This window comes from Equus caballus, chromosome 1 (assembly GCF_041296265.1).
Source record: "Equus caballus isolate H_3958 breed thoroughbred chromosome 1, TB-T2T, whole genome shotgun sequence".
Classification (NCBI taxonomy): domain Eukaryota; kingdom Metazoa; phylum Chordata; class Mammalia; order Perissodactyla; family Equidae; genus Equus; species Equus caballus.
The window spans coordinates 34,997,383-35,022,678 of NC_091684.1; the positions used below are offsets into that span (position 1 = coordinate 34,997,383).

General features: G+C 37.6%; 1 pseudogene; it reads left to right on the forward strand.

The window, feature by feature from the left end:
- Positions 1-4,743: 4,743 nt before the first annotated feature.
- LOC138918006 (SWI/SNF-related matrix-associated actin-dependent regulator of chromatin subfamily B member 1-like) lies at positions 4,744-25,296 on the forward strand (annotated as a pseudogene).

Here is a 25,296-nt window from a genome sequence, read left to right on the forward strand (position 1 = left end):
GGGCACAGCCTTGAGACAATAATGTAGTGTTGAGCCCATACGGACTGGGTATATGATTGAGCCCAGTAAAGGCTCCATGTGCACATGACTAAATCCAGTTAAGGCCTCTCTATATAAACTTATAAGATTTGGAGGAGGAGGGAAGAAATTATTCATCTTGTGGCTGCCCTAGACAAACCTCACAAGTAAGTTCCCTTGATTATCCTTGATTATTAAACCTGCCACCTACCAATCTGAAATGGTCTGCTATTTTCTTCAGTCTCTCCTTGTCCTCCACGTACAGAGGCCAGTTTCAGATTACATTCAGGAAGCTTCCAGGCAGGTTGTGTACCAACAAGTCTCGGCTGTTTACTTTTGCTTTTGTTGCTTGTGCTTTTGGTGTCATGTCCAAAAAGTCATTGCCAAGACCAACATGAAGGCATTTTTTCCCCTATGTTTGCTTCTAGGAGTTTTATGGTTTCAGTTCTTAGATTTAAGTTTTTAATCCATTTTTAATTAATTTTTGTGAGTGGTATAAAATAGAGGTTCAGTTTCATTCTTTTGCATGTATCTAGTTTTTCCAACATCATTTATTGAAGATTTATCCTGTTCATATTGAGTGTTCTCAGCTCCCTTGTCAAATAATAATTGACTACATATGTGTGGGTTTATTTCTGGGATCTCAATTATGTGCCATGAGTCTTTGCATCTGTTTTCATGCCAGCACCACAACATTTTTATTACTATAGCTTTGTAGTATACTTTGAAATCAGGGAGTGTGAGACCTCTAATTTTGTTCTTCTTTCTCAGGGTATCTATGATATCTGGGGTCTTTTATGGTTCCCAACAAATTTTAGGGCTTTTTTCCTGAAAAAAATGCCATTGGAATTTTGATAGGGTTTGCATTTAACCTCTAGATTACACTGGATAGTATAGCTATTTTAACAATATCGTTCTTCCAAACCATGAACATGGGATATCTTTTCATTTATTTGTGTCTTCAATTTCTTTCCTCACTGTCTTGTGGTTTTCCACATAAAGATCTTTCACCTCCTTGGTTAAATTTACTCCCAAGTATTTCATTGTTTTGATGCTATTTTAAATGAGATTGTTTTCTTCATTTCTTTTCCAGACATTTCATTGTTAGTAATTAGAAATCCAATTGATTTCTGTATGTTGATTTTGTATCTACAGGTGTACTGAATTCGTTGATTCATTCTAACAGTTTCCTTGTAGAGTCTTTAGGATTTTCTCTATATAAGATTAGGTTGTCTACAGAGAAAATTTTACTTCTTCATTTCTGATTTGGATGCCTTTTATTTCTTTTTATTGCCAAATTGCTCTTGCTAGCACTCCACTACTGTTTTGAATGGGAGTGGTGAGAGTTGGCACTCTTGTCCTGTTCTTGATCTTTCACCGACTATGATGTTAGCTGTGCATTTGTCACATACAGTCTTTGTTATATTGAGATATAATCCTTCTATGTTGAATTTGTTGAGAGTTTTTATCATGAAAGGGTATTAAATTTTGTCAAATGCTTTTTCTGCATCTATTGAGAGATTCATACAATTTTTATCTTTATTTCTGTCAATGTGATGTTATCATGTTTATTGATTTGTGCCTATCCTGGCAACCCAAGGATAAATCCCACTTGATAATGGTTGGTGTATGGTCCTTTTAATGTGCTATTGAAGTCAGTTTTCTAATATTTTGCTGTGAATTGTTGCATGTATATTCACCATAGATAATGGCCTTAGTTTTCTTTTCTCATAGTGTCCTTATATCTCTTTGGTACCAGGACAATGTTGTCCTTGTAAAATGAGTTTGGGAGTGTTTCTTCCTTTTCAATTTTTTGGGAAGATTTGGAGAAGGATTGACATTAATTCTCTCTTTAAGTTTTGGTAGAATTCACCAGTGACACCATCTGGTCCTGGATTTTGTTGTTGTTTGGAGATTTTGATTATTGCTCAATCTCCTTTGTTGTTATTGGTATGTTCAGATTTTCTATTTCTTCATGATTCAGTCATGGTATATTGTGTGATTCTAGGAATTTATCTGTTTCTTCTAGGTTACCCAACTTGCTGGCATGTAATTATTCATATGAGTCTCTTATGATGCTTTATGTTTCTATAGTATCAGTGTAATGCCTCTCTTTATTTCTACATGCTTGAGTTCTATCTCTTTTTTAATAGTTAATCAAGCTAAAAGTTTATCAATATTGTTTATCTTTTCCAAAAACCAACCCTTAGTTTCACTGATATTTTTGTATTGTTCTCTGGTCTCCATTTATTTATGCTTAAATCTTTATTATTTCCTTCCTTCTGCTAACTTTGGACTTTATTCTTTTTTCACCCAGTTATTTGAGGTACAGAATTAGCTTGTTTATTTTAGATCTTTCATTTATCATTTTAAACTTCTCTCTTAGGAGTGCTTGTGCTGCATGCCTTAAGTTTTGCTATGTTGTGTTTTTGTTTTCAATTTCTGTAGATATTTTATGATTTCCTTTTGATTTCTTCCTTGACCTATTCATTGTTCATGAATGTGTTGTTTAATTTCCACAATTTGAGAATTTTCCTGCTTTCCTCTTGTTATTGACTTCTAATTTCATACCATTGTGGTCGTAAAGGATACTTGATATGTTTTCAGTGCTTTAATTCTTTATCATTGGTGTGTATACTATAGGTTTTTTCTCTGTGGTTACCATGAAGCTCACATAAAACCTATCTTAGTTATAACAGTCTATTTTAAGCTGATAAGAACTTACCTTCAACGGCATGCAGAAGCTTTATACTTTTACTTCTTATTCCCCCACATTTTATGCTACTGATGTCACATTCTACATCATTTATATTGTGAATTCATTTGTAAATTATTGTAGCTACACTTATTTTATTACTATTGTCTTTAAAATTTTAAATTAGAGATAAAATTGATTTACACACCACCAATAGTATTAGGGCACTTTTTACTTTAACTATATATTAAGCTTTGCCAGTGAAATTCATACTTTTATATGTTTTCATGTTGTTAAGTTCCATATTTTCATTTCAACTTTAATAATTGTCTTTAGCATTTCTTGTAAAGCAGGTCTAGTTCTGATGAACTCTCTTAGCTTTTGATTGTGTGAAAATATCTTTATCTCTCATTCATTCTGTAGGATAGTTTTGTTGGGTATAGTATGCTTGGTTGGCCGGGTTTTTTTCCCCTCTCAGCACATTGAATATATCATCACACTCCCTCCTGGCTTACACATCTCTGCAGAGAAATCCATTGACAACAGTGAGAAGATTCCCTTGTATGTGCTAAGTCAGTTTTCTCTTACTTCTTTCAAAATCCTTTCTCTATTTGTGAATTTTAGCATTTTGATTATAATATGTCTCAGGGTAATCTTCTTTGGGTTGATCTTGCCTGAGGTCCTTTAAGCTTACATACCTAGGTGTCCATATCTCTCCCATGATTTAGGAAGTCTTCAGGCATTATTTCTTTAAATAAACTTCTTGCCCCTTTCTCTCTCTCATCTCTTTATGAGACTCCCATAATGCATATATTAGCTCCTTTAATATTGTCTTGTAATTCATATAGGCTTTTTTCACTCTTTTTCATTCTATTTTTGATCCTCTAACTGGCTGCCTTCAAATAAGTTGTCCTCATGTTCACCGATTCTTTATTCTGCATGATTACGTCTTCTGTTGAAGCTCTGAATTGAATTTTTCAATTCCAGTCTTTACAGTCTGGTTTCCACAGGCAAATACCTTCTCCTGTAGGTTCCTCATGCTCATGGGATTATCTCTGGAATCACAGTTCTATGGGTTGGAGGAGTCTGGTTATGAGCCTGTTGCTGGGTCTGCGGTGGGTTCTGTGGTAGGTGGCCTGTTATCAGGGTCTCAGGCAGGCATGGATTCTGTCTGGTCAGCAGGTGGATGGGGACCACCTCCAGGACATTGTTCAGTATGGTGGTGATGGAACAAGGATCTACTTCAGGGTCCACAATCAGGTCCTCTGACAGCAGGCTTCTTACCAGGTGTGTGAGTGGGTGCGGGTCCTGCCAAGTCACTGGGAAGAGTTCTGCCACATCCCTGGGAGGGTCCCTGGGTTGTTCCCTGAGTGGGCAGGACTAATCATGGACTGTGACTGACAGAGGCTGGAACTGAGTCTCAGGGCTGATTTAGGGTCTATAGACAAAATTGAGGTATGCAGATGTGGTTCTGGAGGCATGGATGGGCGTCTCTCCCTCTAGGTCCCTGGGTAAGTTGGACTGCGTCTTCACCATTGCTGGAGCAGTTTAAGCCTGCTATAGGGCCCTTTTAGGATCTCTAGGGGGAAAAATGGGAGTATCTCCTGCTGGGTCCTTGGTCAGGTTGGACTGCTCTCTAACCATAGCTGGAAGGACTGAAGCTGAGTATAGGGCACTTTCAGGATCTCTGTGGGCACAGGCAGGAGTTTCTTCTTCTTATTTCTATTCTGAAGGACTGGGCTGGGAGGGGCTAGAGACCATTTATAGGACCCTTTCATAATCTACAGTCAGACTGACTTTTATGGGCTTAACTCCAGGGTTTTCCAGTTTGGAGCCAAGATGGCCTAAAGCTGTTTCATGGGCCACTTCAGGATTCACAGCCAGTACCAGTGTCTGTGTGCCTATTACTTAAGGTATGGGTAGCATGACTCTTGCCAGGTCCTTTGCATACGGTGCTGGTGACAGAATCTAGGCCAAATAGGGCTATAGCCAAGTTCTTAAGGTATGGAGTTGTGTCTTGGTCTCTAGCTATGGACCACGGTCAGGCAGTTGGACTCCTAGGTGTGGAATTGCCTTCTCAAAATGATTCTTGGAATCATCTTGGAATCCACCAGGTATGTATATTTTATTAACGTATGCTAATTCACAGGCACTTTTCCTCTGCATGTTCCAAAGAAAAATTCTTCTCATTTTCTGAGTCAGCTCTCAGATTGTCCTCTTTTGTAAATAATGCAGGTTAAAAAATTAAAAGACATAGAATTCAAAGAGGTCATGCTGGTTCTCATAATGATAAGCACAGACATTCCATTGTGCAGCATCCACTGAGTTCAGGCAACAGCTTTTTGCAGACTTAAAAAGGATCTATTGGGGCTGGCCCCGTGGCCGAGTGGTTGAGTTCGCGCGCTCCGCTGCAGGCGGCCCAGTGTTTCGTTGGTTCGAATCCTGGGCGCGGACATGGCACTGCTCATCAAACCACGCTGAGGCAGCGTCCCACATGCCACAACTAGAAGGACCCACAACGAAGAATACACAACTATGTACCGGGGGGCTTTGGGGAGAAAAAGGAAAAAAAAATAAAATCTTTAAAAAGGATCTATTATCATCCAGAGGCCCTCACTGAAAAATTCTTTTGTTCGCTTATGTCTATTGTGCATACTTATCTGCTTTCTTGACACCGGGTGTAATTTGCTTCTCAGAGAACCTTAATTTTCATGGTTAATCTGAACAAGCATATATGTAAAATATATGTACACAGCATATACAGTAGTTGACTTCTTGAATAAAATCTCTAATCACAAAACACTTCCATTATCATTTATCTTCAGGCAAAAAATCACGGCTAATGACTAGCAAAAAAAATGAAAGGCAGCAACATTCCCTTTTTCTTACTTTATTATTTCGATTCTACCTTAAAATGGGTAAATGTTTCTCCTTTCCCAAAATGCATTCTTTCATTCCACTATTTCCGACACTGACCAACAAAAAAAGTAGCACAAACATCAAAATATTGGTCAGTTCATATTTTTGATTTCTTCCTGATTTGGTCTTGGTGCATTGTATGTTTCTAGGAATTTATCCATTTCTTCTAGGCTATCCAATTTATTGGCATATATTTGTTTATAGTAGTCTCTTATGATCTTATGTATTTATGCTGTATCAGTTGAACAGGGCTGGAAACCACTGCCTGGAAAGCAAAGAGGCAGAGCAGCACTTGGATGGATGTGTCCTTTCTCAATCGTCTTCTTCTTCCTGAGATCATTCCATGTCTAGGACCTTTGCAGCCTTGGCTCCATTTGATTCCTGGTTTGATTGTGAGCTATGCAGAGATCACAGCTCCACTTTTCAGGAATCCAGTTACAAGGGTTCGACTGTCCTGAAGCCTGGCTCACCCCTAATTCTGTGCTTTTCCTAGCCTCTGCCACTGAGGTCTACAGGTGTGTGGGAGAGGTGAGATAAAGAGTGAGGCATAGGCTAAAGAGGTGGGACTCATGGGTAGGAGGTCAGTCTAGTATTACAGGAGAGCTTTGAAGGGACACTGATGCCATTTGTCTATTTCATCCATAGGAATGAAGTTCTTGTGATAACTGCAGATAATAAAAAGACAGAGCTGAATTGGATACTGTAGCTGAAATAAGGCAGACGACATCGAGATGTTATCTGTAACCTCTAATATAAAACTTTTTTGTTCATTAGATCAGCCCAAGTCTTCCCCCTAATTATCTATAAATCTGTAAATTTGAATTTAGGATTAATCAATTACATAGGATATACCACTTTCAGTGATTTTTAAAGTTTTTCCTGATGTGTCTAATATACTGTTTAATATATTGTATTAATTGCTAAATATACAGAATGGAAATACTGCAACACAATAGATCCTCATAAAGAAGATATTCATCCCAAGCATGCTCACTGTCAACAAGGAGCTTACCACGTAAGAGAGCAGTTCAGTTTTCTGACTCTTCTAATCATAAGGCTTTCAAAGATGGAACTCCTGTCCTCTGCGCATGCTCCAACCCCATCAGGCACTACTGCTTCCTGGCATAGGTGCTGTCCTCCAAACTAACGGGAATTTTATAAGGAGCATTTTTCCATAACAACACAATGCTCAACACTAGATTGTGTCGACATGAAGAGAGACACAAGGGGTTTCATGGAGACCATGATTACACAGAATGTAACATGCAAAGTGTGTTTTTGTGTATGTGTGTGTGAATGTGTGATGGTATACACAAATGTAAGTGTCTAAGTGTGAGGGTTTGCATGCAGGAGTATGTGAGTGTGAGTGTGTGTGCATGTGTTTATAAGAGGTTAAGTTCATTTCAACCCCTATCCCAGAAAGCCACTGCTCCATTAAAGAGTATGGTCCATTTTTTCTTCCCATGCTTCCCATTCAACTGAACCCCCTTAGAGAAAGATCACTAGAGATGCTTAGTCAGCATGTGTTCGGAGAGAAGCCACTACTTGGGGGTGAAGAGTTCACAATCAATGTGCAACAGTAATTAAAGAGGAAACTTGACCATGGACATATAGAAATGTGTCCATTAAATGATTAAGAGGCCATTATCTAGAAGGTTACATCTTAGGGCAGACAGGAGTGGGGAGAAGACTCTGAAGGACACAGAGGAAAAGCAGCTAGGCACAGGTCCCCTGGGAGAAAAGGATTCCAGTGTTCAGGAACTCAAGACTCCTTCCCTCATAGATCTTGAGAGGGGAGGAGCTGAAGTTTACCATAGAACCTAGAGGCAGCTTCTAGAACGTACTGTTCCTGCTGTTGAAGCCACTGTGTAGACTGCCAGAGAGGGGCCTCAGGCATCTTCTGGAACTCTGTGACACCCTCACTTAGTCCTGAGGTAATGTCCCACAGGTCCTAGTTATGCCCAGGTGCTGAGCCTGGGCGGATCCTTCCTGACCATCATTATATAGGTGTTGGTGACCTCAGCGGGGGCCTAAGTGAGCAGCCCATGCCCAGGACCAAATATTAAATACCATGCCATGTGAAGATGGAGACCGAGATTGGTGTCACGTATATACAAGTCAGAGGAAACCGGGCACAAGCTTCCAAGTGTACTCTCCTAGTGGACTCCCTTACCTCATCTTACCATATTACCACACAAACTGAGCATGACCCACTGCCCTCCCAGATCCTCCCAATAGAGCTGTAACACAATTTTGATTAGGTCAGTATTCAGTGCTTACATTTTCATGACTGAAAGAGCTTAGCAGTGTATATGATAGTTACTCTTCTTTCACTTTTACAACATTTTGTTTTCTCTGGAAGTAGTCTGTTTATTCCCACATGCTTAATTCTCTAGACGAGTCTAGATACTTATCATTGGCTCAATTCTAAACTCTCGCTGAGTTGTAAAATTTAACTATCAGTGCAATCAAATACATGATAAATTCTATCAATTTTATCTTCTCGAAGAAAAATATCCCAATCTTCTTATTTACTCTTAACTGCTTTAGTTGCTCTTGAAATCTAGAGCAAAGCTCACCTCTTAGAGTCTACCTTCAGCATTGTCTGAAGTTTTCTCTTCAACTATATGTTTTCATCTTCTATGTCAACATCAAGTCTTCCTTTTTCTGGTTTACTCTCTTGTTTGGCAGAGCACACTTTTTTCCTTAGGAAAGGTGCATGGAAGGTAAATTTTCAGACATTTTCCTTGTCATTTACTTTAAAGTTGGCAAGGCATAGGTTTCTACATTGTAAATAATATCTCTTTGAATGTTTAATGCCTTTTATTTAATGAATTATAGTTTGTTGTGTTGATTTGGAGAAGTTGCATTCCTTCCTGAATCTTGACCCTTTCTTTGAAGCCAAACTGGTGAACCCTGGGCTGCCAAAGAAGAGCGTGCAAACTTAACCACTATACCACCAGGCCATCCCCTCATTATGGTTTCAATTTTCATTTCTCTGATAATACATGATGTGGAGGATCTTTTCATATGCTTCTTCGGCATTCATATATCTTCTTTGATGAGGTGTCCGTTAAGATCTTTGGTGTATTTTTTAATCAGCTTGTTTTCTTACTGTTGAGTTTTGAGAGTCCTTTGTATGTTTTGGATACACTTTCTTTATCAGATATGTTTTTTGCAAATATTTTTCTCCCAGTTTGTCTCCTGACTTGTCTTCTAATTCTCTTGACATTACCTTTTTCATAGCAGAAGTTTGAATTCTGATGAAGTTCAGTCTATCATTTATATCTTTCATGGATTTTGACTTTTGTGTTATATCTAAAAAGGTATCACCATACTCAAAGTCATCTATGTTTTTTCCTATGCTGTCTTCTAGGAGTTTTGTAGTTTTCTGTTTTACATTTAGGTCTATGATCCATTTTGAGTTAATTTTTGTGAAGTGTGGAAAGTCTGTGCTTAGATTCAGGTTTTGCATGTAGGTGTCCAGTTGTTCCAGTACCATTTGTTGAAGAGACTATCTTTTCTCCATCACATTGCCTTTACCCCTCTGTCAAAGATTTGTTGGCTGTATGTATGGGGGTCTATTTCTAGGCTCTCTGTTCTAGTCCATTGATCCATTTGTCTGTTATTTCACATATATCTCACTGTCTTGATTTCTGTAGCTTTATAGTAACTCTTGAAGTTGGGTAGTATAAACCCTCCAACTTTGTTTTTCTCCTTCAAAGTTGTGTTGCCTATTCTGGGTCTTTGCCTCTCCGTATAAACTTTAGAATCAGTTTGTCAATGTCCATAAAATAACTTTCCTGGATTTTGGGGGGATTGCATTGAATCTATCAATCAAGTTGAGAATTGACATTTTAACAATATTGAGTCTTCCTATCCATGAACATGGAATCCCTCTCCATTTATTTAGTTCTTTGATTTTGCTCATTGGTTTTATAATTTCCCTCATATAGATTTTGTACATATTCTGTTACATTTATACGTATTTCATTTTTGGGAGTGATAATGTAAATTGTATTGTGCTTTTAATCTGAAATCCCACTTGTTCATTGTTAGAACAGGAAAGCAATTCACTTTTTTATATTAATCTTGTATCCTGTAAATTTAAGAGCTTACTAGTTCCAGGAGTTTTTTGTTGATTTTTTCAGATTTTTGACAGAGATGATTGTTCTCTGAAAACAAAGGCGATTTTATATCTTCCTTCCCAATATGAATAACTTTTATTGCCTTATTGCATTAGTAGAGACTTCCAGTGTGGTGTTGTAACAAGGGGTGAGATGGGACATCTTTGCTTGGTTCCTGATCTTAATGGGAAAGCTTCGAGTTTCTTACCATTGAGTATGATGTTTGCTGTAGGTTTTTTGTAGATAGTCTTTATCAAGTTGAGAAAGTTCCCCTCTATTCATAGTTTACTGGTATTGTTTTAATCCTGAATGGGTGTTGGATTTTTGTCAAATACTTTTTCTAAATGTATTGATACGATCATGTGATTTTTTTTCTTTTTTAGTCTTTGATGTGGTGGATTACATTAGTTGATTTTTTTAAATATTGAACCAGTCTTGCATACCTGGGATAAATCCAACTTGGTCATAGTGTATAACTGTTTTTATATATTGTTGGATTTGACTTGCTTGCTAATATTTTATTGAGGAAATTTTCATCTATGTTTATGAGAGAGATTGTTCTGTAGTTTTCTTTTTTTTGCAATTTCCTTGTCTGGTTTTGGTATTAGAGTAATGCTGGCTTCATGGAATGACTTAGGAAGTGTTCCCTTTTCTTCTGTCTTCTGACAGATGTTGTAGAGATTTGATATGATTTCTTCCTTAAATCATTGCTAGAATTCACCAGTGAACCCATCTGGGCCTGATGATTCCTGTTTTAAAAGATTATTAATTATTGATTCGATTTCCTTAATAGATATAGCCCTATTCAGATCATGTATTTCTTCTTGTGTGAATTTTGGCAGATGGTGTCTTTCAGGGAATTAGTCCATTTCATGTAGGTTATCAAATCTGTGGGCACAGTGATGTTCATAATGTTCCTTTATTATTTTAATCTGCATGGGATCTGTAGTGGTATTTTCTCTTTCATTTCTGATATGAGTAACTTGTATCCTATATCTTTTCTTCTTAGTTAACGTGGCTAGAGGCTTATTGATTTTACTTATCTTTTCAAAGAACCAGCTCTTGGTTTAATTTGTTTTTGTTATTGATTTCCTATCATAATTGCAATGATTTCTCCTCTAATTTTTATTTTTTATTTTGCTTCATTTGGATTTAATTTACTGCATTTTTTCTAGTTTACTAAGTTGGGAACTTAGATTATTGATTTTAGATTTCTTATTTTCTAATATACACATTCAATGCTGTAAACTTCCCTTTAAGCACTGCTTTGCTACATCCAACAAATTTTGACAAATTGTGTTTGATTTTTATTCAGTTAAAAAGATTTTTAAATTTCTCTTGAGGCTTCTCCTTTGAACCATGTGTTATTTAGAAGTATGTTGTTTAATCTCCATGTATTTTTGTATTTTCTAGTTATCTTTCTGTTGTTGATTTCTAGTATAATTCCATTGTGATCTGAAAGCAGACACTGTATGGTATCTATTCTTTCAAACTTTTTAAACTGTGTTTTATGGCCCAGAATGTTGTCTAATTTGGTGACTGTCCATTCGAGCTTGAGAAAAATGTGTATTCTGCTGTCATTGGGTGAAGTAGTCTATGGATGTCAATTATATCCAGTTGGTTGATTGTGTTGTTGAGTTCAACTATGTCCTTATTGATTTTCTGCCAGTTGAATCTTTCCATTTCTGAGAAAGTGGTATTAAAGTCTCCAACTATGATAGTGAATTTATCTATTTCTCCCTGAAGTTCTATTAATTTCTGCCTCGCTTATTTTGATCCTCTGTGATGAGCATATATACATTAAGAATTGTTATGTCTTCTTGGAGAATTGATCATTACTTGATAATTTTATCACACACAATGCTGTTTTTTATCTCTGATAACTTTCCTTACTTTGAAGTCTGCTATATATGAAATTAATATAGCTACTCATGCTTTCTTCTGTTTAATGTTAGCATGGTATATTTTTCTGCATCCATTTACTTTTAATCTATGTGTGTCTTTATATTTAAAGTGGGATTCTTGTTGACAAAATACAGTTGCATAGTGTTTTTTGATCACCAGTAGGTAGTGCTTGGAATTTTCTTCGCAGCTGGTTTGGCTTACCGGTTAGGGACCCATATCAAATGAATCTGCCCACCCAGGTCCCTGGCCTGACAGAAGCATCAGCTCTGCTCTGCAGATGGGTAGATCTACTGGCTGGGCTCTCTGCTTGTGTGTCACTGTAAGCATGGTTTAGGATGAGCTATGCAGTTCCTTAGGTGTTCTGTTTAGTTTCCAGTTGGGTTGGATTGGGGACTATATTCAGCAGTAAATGGAGCTTTGGATTTGCTTTCCTGCCTGGTTGGAGGAGTAGAACAGGCTCCAAGGATACTACTGTTACTGCACAAAAATGGGGATCTCCCACCTGAGGTGCATAAACAAACCAATTAATTATGGCATCAGCTTTTGGGAGAGAGATCAGCTTTAATCTGCAAAATCAGTCTCCAGGGAGACAGGGGGCATGCCTCCCAATTCAGGATTTGGGGTGAAATTAAAGAGGTTAGGGAGAACAGGCTGGTATGTGGAGATGAAGGCAGGATACGTTTTGATTGGTGGGCTCCAAGCATTTATGGTAAGGTTCTAAACATTTATGATAAGATTCTAAACATTTATGATGAGGTTCTTAACCTTTATGGTAAGTTGAGAAAGGAATTTTAATACAGGATCTTCCTGAATGAAATTTGCTTTCTTTCAGTGGAACAGCCTTCATAACCTCTATGGCTTTTTGACTGGGCACCTGAGTCAGTCAGAACTGCTTACCAAGATCCCTGGCCAGATCAGGTCACCATCTCAGCTCTGAAGATGGGTAGATCTGGTGGCTGGGATCTCTACTTGGGCACTACTGCAGAGGGAAATGTGGTCTTCCAAGGTCTGAGCACTGGTTGCTGTAAGTCCCACCCCCTTCTCCATCTTAATCTGATCTCCAGTGGCCAAAGTCTGCAGATTCCCTCTGTGATCCCTATGAGGCTAGACCCAAGTAGGCTTCCAGGAAGCATCCCACAATGCTGGGGGAGCTATCTGTCATCTTTGGATTTTTTCCCACTTGATAAAAATGGTAGTCCCAGGGTGGGGTGGGCCCATTGTGCAGTGCTGTGCTGGCCAGTGAATGGGGTGAAGCAATCAGAGTGTAGCTGTTCCCCTTATGTTTCTAATGCAGTCCTCAGTGTGTATGGTCCAGGGGGAACCTTATGAATCACCCTTGTGTTCTGGAATTTTCACAATAGTGTCTGTTCTATGTATAGCTGTGAGTTGGTCATTTTGTGAGGAGGACTTAAATTGGTAACAACCTATATCACCATCTTGATGTGATATAGTTCTATTTCTATTCTATACTTCTATACCTATTCTATAGTTCTATTAAAAATAGCTCTATTTTTAATTTTTTTGAGAAACCTCCACACTGTTTTCCATAGCTGCTGCAACATTTTACATTCCCATCAATGGTGTACAAGGCTTCCCTCTTCTCCATATCCCCACCAACACTTTTTTTTAAATAACAGCCATTCTAACAGGTGTAAGGGGGTATCTCGTTGTAGTTTTGATTTGCATTTCCCTTATTATTAACGATGCTGAGCATCTTTTCGCATACCTGTTGGACATTCATATGTCCTCTTTGGAGAAATATCTGTTCAAGTGCTTCACCCATTTTTAAATTGGGTTGTATTTCTGCTATTGAGTTGTAGGCATTACTTATATAGTTTGGAAGTTAACCTCTTATTATATATATGATATGTAAATATTTTCTCCTCTTCTGTATGTTGCCTTTTCAATCTGTTTATTGTTTGCTTTGCTGGGGAGAAGATTTTTAGTTTCATGTGGTCCGATTTGCCTATTTTTTTCTTTTGTTCTCTATGCCTTTGATGTCACATCCAAGAAATCATTGCAAAGACCAATGTCAAGAAAGTTTTCCCCTATGTTTTCTTCTTGGAGTTTCATAATTTCAGGTCTTACATTTAAGGCTTTAATCCATTTTGAATTTATTTTTATGTATGGTGTAAGATAAAGTTCTAACTTCATTCTTTTGCGTGTGGATATCCTGTTTCCCAACATAATTTGTTGAAGAGACTACTATTTTTCCATTGTGTATTTGGCACCCTTGTTGAAGATCAGTTGACCACATATTCGTGGGTTTATTTATGGGCTCTCTTATCTGTTCCATTGCTCTATAAGTCTGTCTTTATGCCAGTTCCATTCCTTTATAATTACTGTAGCTTTGAAATATATTTTGAAACCAGAGGTGTGATGACTTCAGCTTTGTTCTTCTTTCTCAAGATCACTTTGGTTAACATGCATCTTTTATGGTTACATATGATTTTGGTATTGTTTTTCCATTCCTGTAAAGAATGCAATTAGAATTTTGAAGAGGATAGTGGTGAATCTGTAAATCGCCTTGGGGTAATACGGTCTTTTTAATAATATTAATTCTTTCAAACCATGAACATAGGATCTCTTTCCATTTATATGTATTTTTTTTTCATTTCTTTCCTCAATGTTTCGCATTTTTACAGGTAAAGATGCTTCACTTTCTTGGTTAAGTTCATTGCTAAGAATTTTATTCTTTTTGATGCTATTATAAATGGAATTGTTTCCTTAATTTCATTTTGTGATGGTTCATTATTAGTGTATAGAAATGTAACTAATTTTTATGTTGATTTTCTATCCTGCAACTTTACTGAATTTCTTTATCATTTATAACAGTTTTTTTGTGGAGTCTTTAGGATGTTTTATGTAAACATCATGTCAACTGTGAACAGATATAATTTACTGTTTCTTTTCCAATTTGGATTCCTTTTATTTCTTTTTCTTCCCTACTTGCTCTGGCTAGAACTTCAGTATTATGTGGAATAGAAGTGGTGGGAGTGTGCATGCTTTTCTTGTTCCTGATCTTAGAAGAGAAATTTTCAACTTTTCACCATTGAGTATAGTATTAGCTATGGGCTTGACAGATATGGAAGGCCTCTGAATTTTTGTTGACTTTTTCTCCCACCCTCTCACAAACAAAAGTCTTGTCAATAAGTAATTGGTACTTTTGTTCACTAGGTCCAATCAACATAATACCATCAATTTAATGGACCAATGTGATGTCTTGTGAAAGAGCAAGGCAATCAGTTCCCTGTGGACATAATTATGACATTGGAGCAGGAAAGTTGATATACCTTTGAGGTGAAACTGTGAAGTGCTATTAGTCACCTTGCCAGCTCAAAGGAAACTGCTTCCTGTATCTTTATGACGAGGCATCAAGTAAAAAACATTTGCCAGATCAGTAAATATATACTAGATATCAGGGTATTTGTTAATTTGCTGAAGAAGTGAAACATCTGAAACAGCAGCTGCAATTGGAGTCACTACCTGGTTAATTTATGATAATCCACTATTGTTCTTAAAGATCAATCTGTGTTCTACACAGGTTAAATAGGCAAGCAGAGTAGAGATGTTGTGGGAATCAAAACCCCTGCATCCTTCAAGTTTTTGATGGTAGCACTTATCTCTGTAATCCCTCTAGGATTGCAGAATTACTTTTGATTTACTGTTTTCCTGGTAAAGTTAGTTCTAGTACTTTCATTTGACCATTACTACCCACTCCTAATGTGGGATCCAATATGCGGCACTTACCTGTTGCAAAGTATGTTTATTCTAGTTATGAATTCTGGACTAGGGAAATTACCATAGGATGAGTTTGTGGACACACTTAATTCTGCAAGATGGATCTGAGATAAACTCCATTGATCACATGACCCCCATAAGCACCTACTCAGCCTCTATTCTGACATCATGCCAGTGACATTTTGGGTCTCGTGGATTAATGTCAGTTCAGAGCCAGTGTCCCCAGAAGGTCTGACTATTTCCTTTTCCCCAATGTATAGTTATCGTGATAAAAGGCCATAGGCCCCTTTGAGGAAGGTTGGGAGGATGATTATCAGTATTAATTTTCAGTAGTGTACTGGAGACCTTCATCAAAGGGACTCAGTTTCCCCTTCATTCAAGGGGTTTGGGTATATAAACTGGCTCAAGTTGGAGAATTAATTGAAAGGCCATGACTCTATGTTTGGGTGATTCAAGTTAGATTTCTGTTCACTTGACCTAGAAGTTTCCTATTTATGCAGATCAAGTAGAATTTAGTAGACTGGCGATCTGTTTCTCTTCTAGGGGCACCAGGATTGACCAGCCAATACTATAGGTCTCTGTGAGTGAGATTATTATGATTATTGCTTTGGCTTCACTTTACATTATGGTGACCAAGCCTACCTTGTCTTTGGTGATTAAATGCCATTATTTGACCCCTGCCACATCAGGTCCAATTGTCTTCATTTGTATTTAAAGATCCCAGTTCCATGGCAGCAGTTCCCACTGTAATGCCTGACCTGCAGAGAAGAATGGTCACAGAGTTATTCAAGGATGCTGGGGTCCCCCCACAAATTTATTCCTCAGTCATAGCATAAGTTATTTCCTCTGGACCTTCTCAGAGTGGGTGATAAAATCTTAATTATAAATTCAATCTAATATTTCAATCTCTTTAGGTCTTTGGGTGCCTTTCTTTACAGTATGCCAAGGCAATTCTGGAAATTAAGCTTAATTTAGTGTAGGCCACTATATTAGTCAGGATTTTCTGGAGAAACAGAATCACTAGGATATATATATGAAGTGGCTCATGTTATTAAGGAAATGGGCATGTCCAAAATCTGCAGAGTAGGGCAACTGGTGGGAGAAGCCTAGGGAAGAGTCAACATTGCAGTTCAAGGCTGAAGGCCATTTGCTGGCAGAATTCCTCATTGCCTGAGGGAGGCCAATCCTTATCCTATTAAAGTTTTTAACTGATTAGATGAGGCCCACCCACATTATGGAGGGCAATCTGCTCTACTCAAAATTGATCAACTTAAATGTTAAACTCATTTTTAAATGTTAAAAAAAAAACACCTTCACAGAATTATTCAGAATAGTGACTGACCAAATATCTTGGAACCATGGCCCAACCAACTTGACAAATTAATCATCACAGCCACTTTTTGGTTGATGTTTCACCCAAACAACCAAACATCTTGTTAAGCCCTTTCTAACCTCTCAGACTATAACATTGAATGCAGAATCTCTGCTTACTGGACTCATATCAATGATTTGGCTTGATCCAACTTTGTGTTTCTTCCACCATTATCCCATACCTCTAATATTCATTGTCAGACATATTCCCTGGATTTCTATCTGTATATATTTGAAAAGCATGCAGCTATTTTGGAGTGTATTGAACCTCCTCATGGAGCACACTCTGTACTTTACCATTTGTGACCTGCTAGGAATTGAGTCTAGTTATAAGTAAAGAAACAAAGAGGGTTAGTAGAGAATCACCAGGATCTTGCAAGACAAATACATCAGTGGAAGCCATTATAAACAGATTCTTCAGGCAAAGCAGAGTTAATCTCTTCAGACAGGGGTGGAAGTTTGTTTCTGTTGACAAAGAAGACTCAGCAGAACTTTTGGGTTCTACGTCCTCAGCATCATCAGAATCTGTATGTCAACATGACCCCATTACAGTTTTCAGGGTTCCATTCATTCCCATTCAGTGCCATCATTTTAACAGCAGACACACTGCAAGTTGGGGGAATTCAATTTGTTTTGTAATTCAGCTACTCTCAAGGTGAGAATTGGGACTTGGTTTTCATCAACCTCAGCACTACACCTACAGAAGATAATTGTTTATTGTAGGCTGCATATAAAAACTGTCAGGTCATTTATGCAGACGTTGAACTGCAAACTTGAAACCTTGAGTTCATCCTTTTCTTTACTTTCTCCAGCATGGTTAGGATCTACATTCAATCTCATACTCATTAGTTTGAAAAGCGTGTTCTAAGGTGTCAAATACATCATCTCTCAGACCCTGCCTCTTAGAAGTCTTTCATTATGAGTATTTAATGGTGATATTCTGCATCTCTATTGCCACATCATGCTATGGACTACCAGTGTCCTCTTTACTGCTGGAAACAGAGTTATTAGTAACCTTTAAATCTAATCACATTAGGAAAACAATTCAAAATCTTTCCTTCAAAAGTGAAGGAGAAATTTAAACAAAAGCTCAAAGCATCCATTATCACTAGTCTTATACTACAACAAATGCTAAAAGGGGTCCTTCAGGTTGAAATGAATGGATGCCAGACAGTAACTTAAAACCACATGAAAGCCGATAAAGATAAATACATGGGCTACTATAAATGCTGATATTTTTGTAAATTTGGTTTGTAACTCCACTTTTTATTTTACACAAGATTTAAATGACAAAAGCATAAAAATAAATTTATGTTAATAGGCACAAAATATATAAAGATGTAATTTGTGATCTTGATAATGGAAAGGGAATTGCTATAGCCAAAACAACTTTGGAAAAAAGATTAAAGTTAGAAAACTGACAATTTCAGGCTTTGAAACATACTCCAAAGCTACAGTAATTAAAATAGTAAAGGACTGGCATATAGACCAATGGAGTAGAATAGAAAGCCTAGAAATAAACCATCCCCTATATGGTCAAATTATTCTTGGCAAAGGTGCCAAGACCATTCACTGGGGTAAGGACAGTCTTTTCAACAAAGAGCTCTGGGAAAACTGGGTGTCCACATGGAAAAGAATGAAGTTTGCCCCTTACCTTAAACCACATACAAAAATTCACTCAAAATGGATCAAAACCTATAGTTGAGTTAAAACCATAAAACTCTTGGAAGAAAACATTACAGAAAATCTTCATGGCATTGGATTTGGCAAAAATCTCTTGGATATGACACCAAACGCGTGGGAATAAAATTTAAAAATAGATAAATAGACTTCATCAAAATTAAGAAATTTTGAGCATTGAAGGACACTATCAATAAAGCAAAAGGACAACTTACAGAATATTTGCAAAGCATATATATGATGAGAGATTAATCTCCAGAATATATAAAGAGCTCCTACAACTCAAAAACAAACAAATAAACAGCACAATTACAAAATGAGCAATGGTCTTGTTAGACAGTTCTCCAAAGAAGATATGCAAACATCCAAAAAGCACACAAAAGGTACTCAACATCATTAGTCATTAGGGAAATGGAAATTAAAGCCACAATGAGATGCCACTTCACACCTACTAGGAGGGCTATAGTAAAACAAAAGCAAACAACAAAACAGGAAATAAGAGTGGGTGAGGTTGTGGATAAATTAGAATCCTCATGCATTACTGGTAGTAATGTAAGATAGTCCAGCCATTGTGGAAAGCAAGATGGCAGTTCCTCAAATATTTAAACATGTTTCTACTATATGATTCAGAAATTTTACCTCTAGGTATGAATCCAAAAGTAAAGCACTTGAACAAATATGTGTACACCAGTGTGCACAGGAGCATTATTCACAGTAACCAAAAAGTGGAAACAACCTAAGCGTCCATCAACCCAAGAATGGAAAAACTAAATGTAGTTAATACATACAATGGAATACTATTCAGGCGTAAAGAGAAATTTTGATATATGCTACAATGTGGAAGGACCATTAAGTTTATGCTGAATAAAACGTCAGATACAGAAAGACAAATATTGTATGATTTCACACATATGAGGTTCCTAGAATAGGCAAATTCATAGAGAAAGTAGGATAGTGGTTATCACTGGCAGGGGGAAGAAGGGTATAGAGTTTATGCTGGGATGATAAAAAAAGTTTTTGGTATTGATAGTGGTGATGGTTACACAACATTGTGAAGATACATAATGCTGCTATATTTTACATTTACAAATGGTTGAAATGATAACTATGTTATGTATATTTTACCAGAATAAAAAAAAGGAAAAAATAATTAAGGAACTGGCTTACATTATCGTGGGGTTGGAAATCCTAAAATATGTAGGACAGGCCAGCAGGCAGGACACTCAGGCAGGAACTGATGTTTCTTGAGAAAGAATTTCTTCTTTTCTGGGAAACCTTAATTTTTCTCTCAAGGCCTCAAGTGATTGGATGAGATCCATCCACATTACTGCAGATAATCTCCTTTGCTTAAAGTTAACTGGTTGTAAATGTTAACCACATATACAAATGCTTTCACAGCAACACCTAGATTAGTGTTTGATTAAGTACCTGGGAACTATAGCCTAGCCATATTGACACACAAAATTAACCCTCACAGTAGGTATATTTATCTCACAGACAAGGAATCCTGTTTGGGGCAGATTAGAACTATTACAGTAGCCCTGAAGCATCATGGAATTAGAGGTCTTCCATTTCCCTTCACCATACTTAGTATACAGGCCTTAATTTCATGTTTAAACCCTCATGTCCCAAGATAATGTCTGCCCCACCTACACTTTCTCCTCAGTGTTTTGAGTAAGAAGGAAAGAAATGAAGTAGCACCAATAGCACCTGCTTATATTTCATTGGCAAGAACTGCATTTTATGGCCAATCTAGCTGCAAAAGATGTAAGAAAATAAAAATTGAGGTAAGCAAATAGAAAGGGGCTAAGTAATTTAAACAATCTGCAATATGTGCCATATCATACAATAGTTGTTACTAACACTGCAATCTCCAGTTTCTAAGTTTGCTTAACTTGCCAATAGCCGGAGTTGTTTTGGAGCCATTAAATTACATGTGCTGGGAAATTAATTTGTCAAATAATTGCATCAACTCATTCGTAGGAGAACCACAGTCAAGAGTCTGAATTTACTATTGAAAACTTGATGACCAATGTATTTGGTGTGTTTGGTGCTGGAACACACTCAATAAGTATCAGCCTGAGATATGGACTCCTACTTCCTATGAAGCACCCAGAGGTCACAGGTGTGATCACACTTGTTGGGCAGGGTGAGTGTCAGAATATAATTTGGTGAGACACTGCTAGTATACTCCGTCTTGTTTCTCTTAGAGAAGTTTCATTATTGAACTTTCTGTGCCAATAGTTGTAATTTGTACAAATTTGATGAAGGGATAAAAATGACATATTTTCACACAATAGGAGAGGGTGACTGAGAAAAATGAAGACAGCATGGCAGTAGGAAAAGCAATTAAGCTTTACTGCAGTGTCTAGATTTCATGGCCCGTCATTTGCAGCAGACATCATCAGCATGAGTTGGCTAAGGACTGCATATTGGGTTTCTTAAGATAAGGCCACTTTGAACAACAGGTATGTTCTTGCAGAAATCTTTCCTTATTCTGTAAATACAGTGTTTTTATTCTGGAGTAGAAAAGATGAGACTGTGCCTATTGAGACATAAGTGGAAATTCTTGAAATTTAATGAGGCAGCCTGAGACAATTTCCACAGTCTGGGAAGTATTCTCAAAGATTACATCCAAAAAAAAGGTATTCCTGTCTATGCAGAAGATATGACTAAAGAAAATTTATTTTTCTTGGATTCTGTGTACAAAAACTGTTTTTTGCCAAGATAAAAAATTCTCTGTGGGTCAATAGTTTTATCTGCTGTGAACAACTATTTTTTTTTAATTTACATTTAAGGAGATCATGATTACACATAACAGATTAGCCACACACACACATTATATTTTTTCTGTGTCAGCATCTCACTCAAGAACTGTAAACTAATTATAAATGAGAATTATACCTGTTTAAATTTGGGGAGAGTTGTACAAGAAACAGCAAACAGTCTTCAACAAATTTCTCAAATATGGAGAGTAGGTTGAAAAGTGGTAACTAATTCAGTAAAGAGGACAAAGCTGTGACAAAAATGTATTAACAGGAAGATTTATCAACGAGGAGAAGCTAATTTGTGTCCCTAAAATCCTCATAAAGCTCGCTATTTGGAAGTACCAAGTTCAAAGGAACACTGGGAGAATGAGGCTGAAAATGGAGGCTGTCCCTGCCAAGCCTCCCTCCAGACTTCTGTGAGAAGGTGACTCTTTCTCTCACAGGAAAAGGGAGGTCTACTGTCTAGAGAAACTGAACATAAGAATCTCTGCACTCAGGGACAGTGACAGAGAAAGGGTGAGGTGCAGGACCGAAAAGAAAGGGTGGTAAGACTTCTTAAATTCTGAGACCCTAAGCTCCTTTCTCCATCCTGCTTTCTGAAATTCAGCAGCCAGATAAGAACTGCAGAGAATAAACAGCCGCAGTGCAAAAGTCACCATATTCTGCCATCCAAATAGAAAAGAGAGTTTTTTCAGAATTGAAAGTTTGAAAAAAAGTTTTACCCTCTATTAAAACTTACTCAGAAAGATAGTGGAGAATGTGCTCCATCTGAATGACTGAAACCAAGTCAGAGGAACTCATGGGCTCCAGAAATCAGGAGACCTCATGAAGGAGACTGGGTGTGTCAGGAAGGGTGTTGAGCACCAGGCCTAGAAAATGTCCATTTCAAAGTGGTCCAGGTGGATAAAGCAGGCGTGAGGGGAGACACCAAGAGCAAGAGAGAAGTGGTTGGTAATGTGAAATTTAAGCATTTGAAAAATTATTACTAGGCGTTTGAAACATCTATCTGAACATTTAGAAAAAATCTCAAATCTGCATCTGGAAATTAGAAGTAAAATAGACACTTTCAACTCCAAATCTGTAAAAAAAGGAAACATAATCATAGTTATTTCACCAATGAACAGTATTTATATAGTCACAATATTGTAAACATTTATTATTGATATATCCAAATATTGTGATGTAAATCTATTGGGGAAAATTGAGTGAGGGGAATATGTGTGTCTGTGAGTGTGTGTATGTGTGTGTGTGGGTGTGTGTGTGTATTTGTTGGTTTGGGGTATGTCTGTGTGTATTTTGTATGAGTGGGGGTGGACAAGTAATTCCTCATTTCTGATACCAGAAAGTCATTAGATATTGCCTTAAGATAGATGACTCAATAAATAGAAATAGAATCATTACTTTAAAATATGAACATAAATTTTAGAAGGATCTGCTAAAATGGATAAAAGTGGCCTCCTTTGGGGCATGGGAAGTATGAAAACATTGCTATTACAGGTTACACATACACATACACACACACGCGTCCACACATACCTATACAACAATTAATAAAATTTAGTTTTTCAAATACTACATATTATTTTGATATAAAATTAATTTTTCCTTCTGAAAATGGTCATTATGATTTAACATAATATGTGGGAAGAGGTCAGCTAGAGCTCTCTCTAACAAAGAAAGAGGTGATCACAGCCAGCAGTTAGCATGAGTGAGAGACCATTACACCAAGATCACCAAAAACTCAAGCAGTCAAAAAGGCAGCCTAGTGTAAATTTTTTTTTCCTCTTGACTTTCTCCAGTGGAAGGCAGTAATTTCTCATTCTAGCTTTACTTACATTGTCACAATCAAGAACCCTCTGTAATATCCAATGATGCCCATGATCCTGCATGGAACACAGACTGAGATTAGTCATTTCTGACTTTCATATTGATATGAAGGAAAAGTTGAATTTTTGTGTTTCTTGTGAAAAAGACATAAATGTGACTACTTCAAATATATTTAGCTTAAAAGAAAGCTGATGAAACTATTACCTCTCTTTCCTGCCAAAAAAATCCATCCATCCCATTTGTTTCCCTAATTTTAAGGTCAGAAAGATCTCAAAGGTATTTTCCGAGGTTTTCTGTACCATAGTCCCCTCACTCTGGAGTTGAATGGCCAAAGTGGAAAAGAGGAAGAAAACACTTTTATCTTCACATGATCATGGATACACGACCCTGGCCACCAGCATGACTCTAACAGAGAAGAAGCCTCTGAGGTGGAAGAGATAGTAGACAGCAAGGATGAGAAATACAAGGTATGTGTCCATCAGCATGGAGCCCCCAAACTACTTCAGGGAACAGAAAACCAAGAGGCACAGCCAGTGGGTGCCCATCTTGCCCAACATTTCTCACCATCTGGATACTGTGCCATGCTCTACTACCATTAACAGCAGCCTCACAGGCTGGGACAAGAAGAGAACGTTCCCTCTCTGCTTTGATGATCACGACCCACCTGTGATCCATGACAACATGACCCAGCCTGTGGTGTTAGTCCCCATCTCACTGGAAATGGAGACCAAGGGGCAGAAGGTGCCAGACCCTTTACCTGAAACAAGAATGAGAAGCCAATGACCCCTGAGACATCTTCGGAAATCTTCTGTGACCACCTAGATTTGAACTTGCAGACATTGTTTCAGCTATCACCTCTGCCATCACACAGAAGATCAAGTCCTACCCACCCACAGAATCCTGGAGGACCAGTTGGAGCAGTGCGTCATCATTAAGCTGAACAACCCTTTGGGAAATGTTGCCGTAGTGGATCAGTAGAGTGGGACATGTCAGAGAAGGAGAACTCCCTAGAGAACCTTGCCCTGAAGCTGTCTTCAGAGCTGGGGCTGGGCATGGAGGAGGTTGTCACCACCGCTGCATACAACATTCAGGGACAGTCTAGCTGGCATAGGAAGACCTACACCTTCAGGGAGAATGCCCTGCCTATGGTGAAGATTGCCATCGGAACACAGGCGGTGCTAATTAGTGGTGCCCACTACTGGAGACATTGATGATGCCAAGATGAAAAATAAGATCTGTGACCAGGACAAGAACACGAGGCATTTGAGATATCTCCACCAACACTTCCTGGGGTCATGGTAATTGGCCTTTGGCTCCCACAGAGCATTCAGAAGATGATACAGCCTCTCCTTCATCTTCAGGCAATGAGGGAAGCAAGGGGGCAGCTGGGTGGCATTTTGAGGAACATGGCACAGCAGGGAGACAGGGGAACTTCCATGTCACCCTCCCCCTGGGCACACATTACATTGGCTGAGCCCCAGTTCCCACCACCCTGCTGTAGGAAGAAGCCTCATTTTGGAGTGTGTGTATGTTTTAGTAGGAACCCCAGGCAGGGTTAGCAATACTTTTTAAACAAAAGACAACAGGTGAAAAAAGAAGTAGCATAAGTGTGTATAAGTTTATCTATGTGATCTGCTTAGAATATATATGGAAGATGTATTTTCTGGAATGGCATATGACTAGTAAGTGAGAATGGTTGTTTCTGAAAGTTTAAATAAAGTTCTGTGATTAGACAGGAGAGAGACTTGCTTTCTACCATATTTGTTTTGTGACAATGTAATATTATTTTTGTAAATTGAGATATAATTTATGTAAAATAAAACTTACTCTATTAAGTGTACAGTTCAAATAAGTGCAGTAATGTAACCACCACCACTCAAGATATAAAACATTTCCATGACACCCCAAAGTTCCCTTATGCGCTTATTGCAACCTACCCATTTTTTCCACTTATCTGTCTGCTTTCACTACAGTTTTGACTTTCAAAAAGTCATACAATAGAATGTGACATAGATGGAATAATTTATAATCAGTTATATGCCTATTATTTCTGGCTGTTTTATTTAGCAGAATGCCTTAAGATTCATCCTTATTGCAATTATCAGTAGGTTTTTTTTTTCCATTGGTTAGTTAGTTTTTCTTATTTATTACTCAGTACTGTTACAAATTGTTTATCCGTTCACCAATTGATGGATATTTTGATTGTTTTCAGTTTTTGTCTTTTGAATAAAGGTACTACAAATAT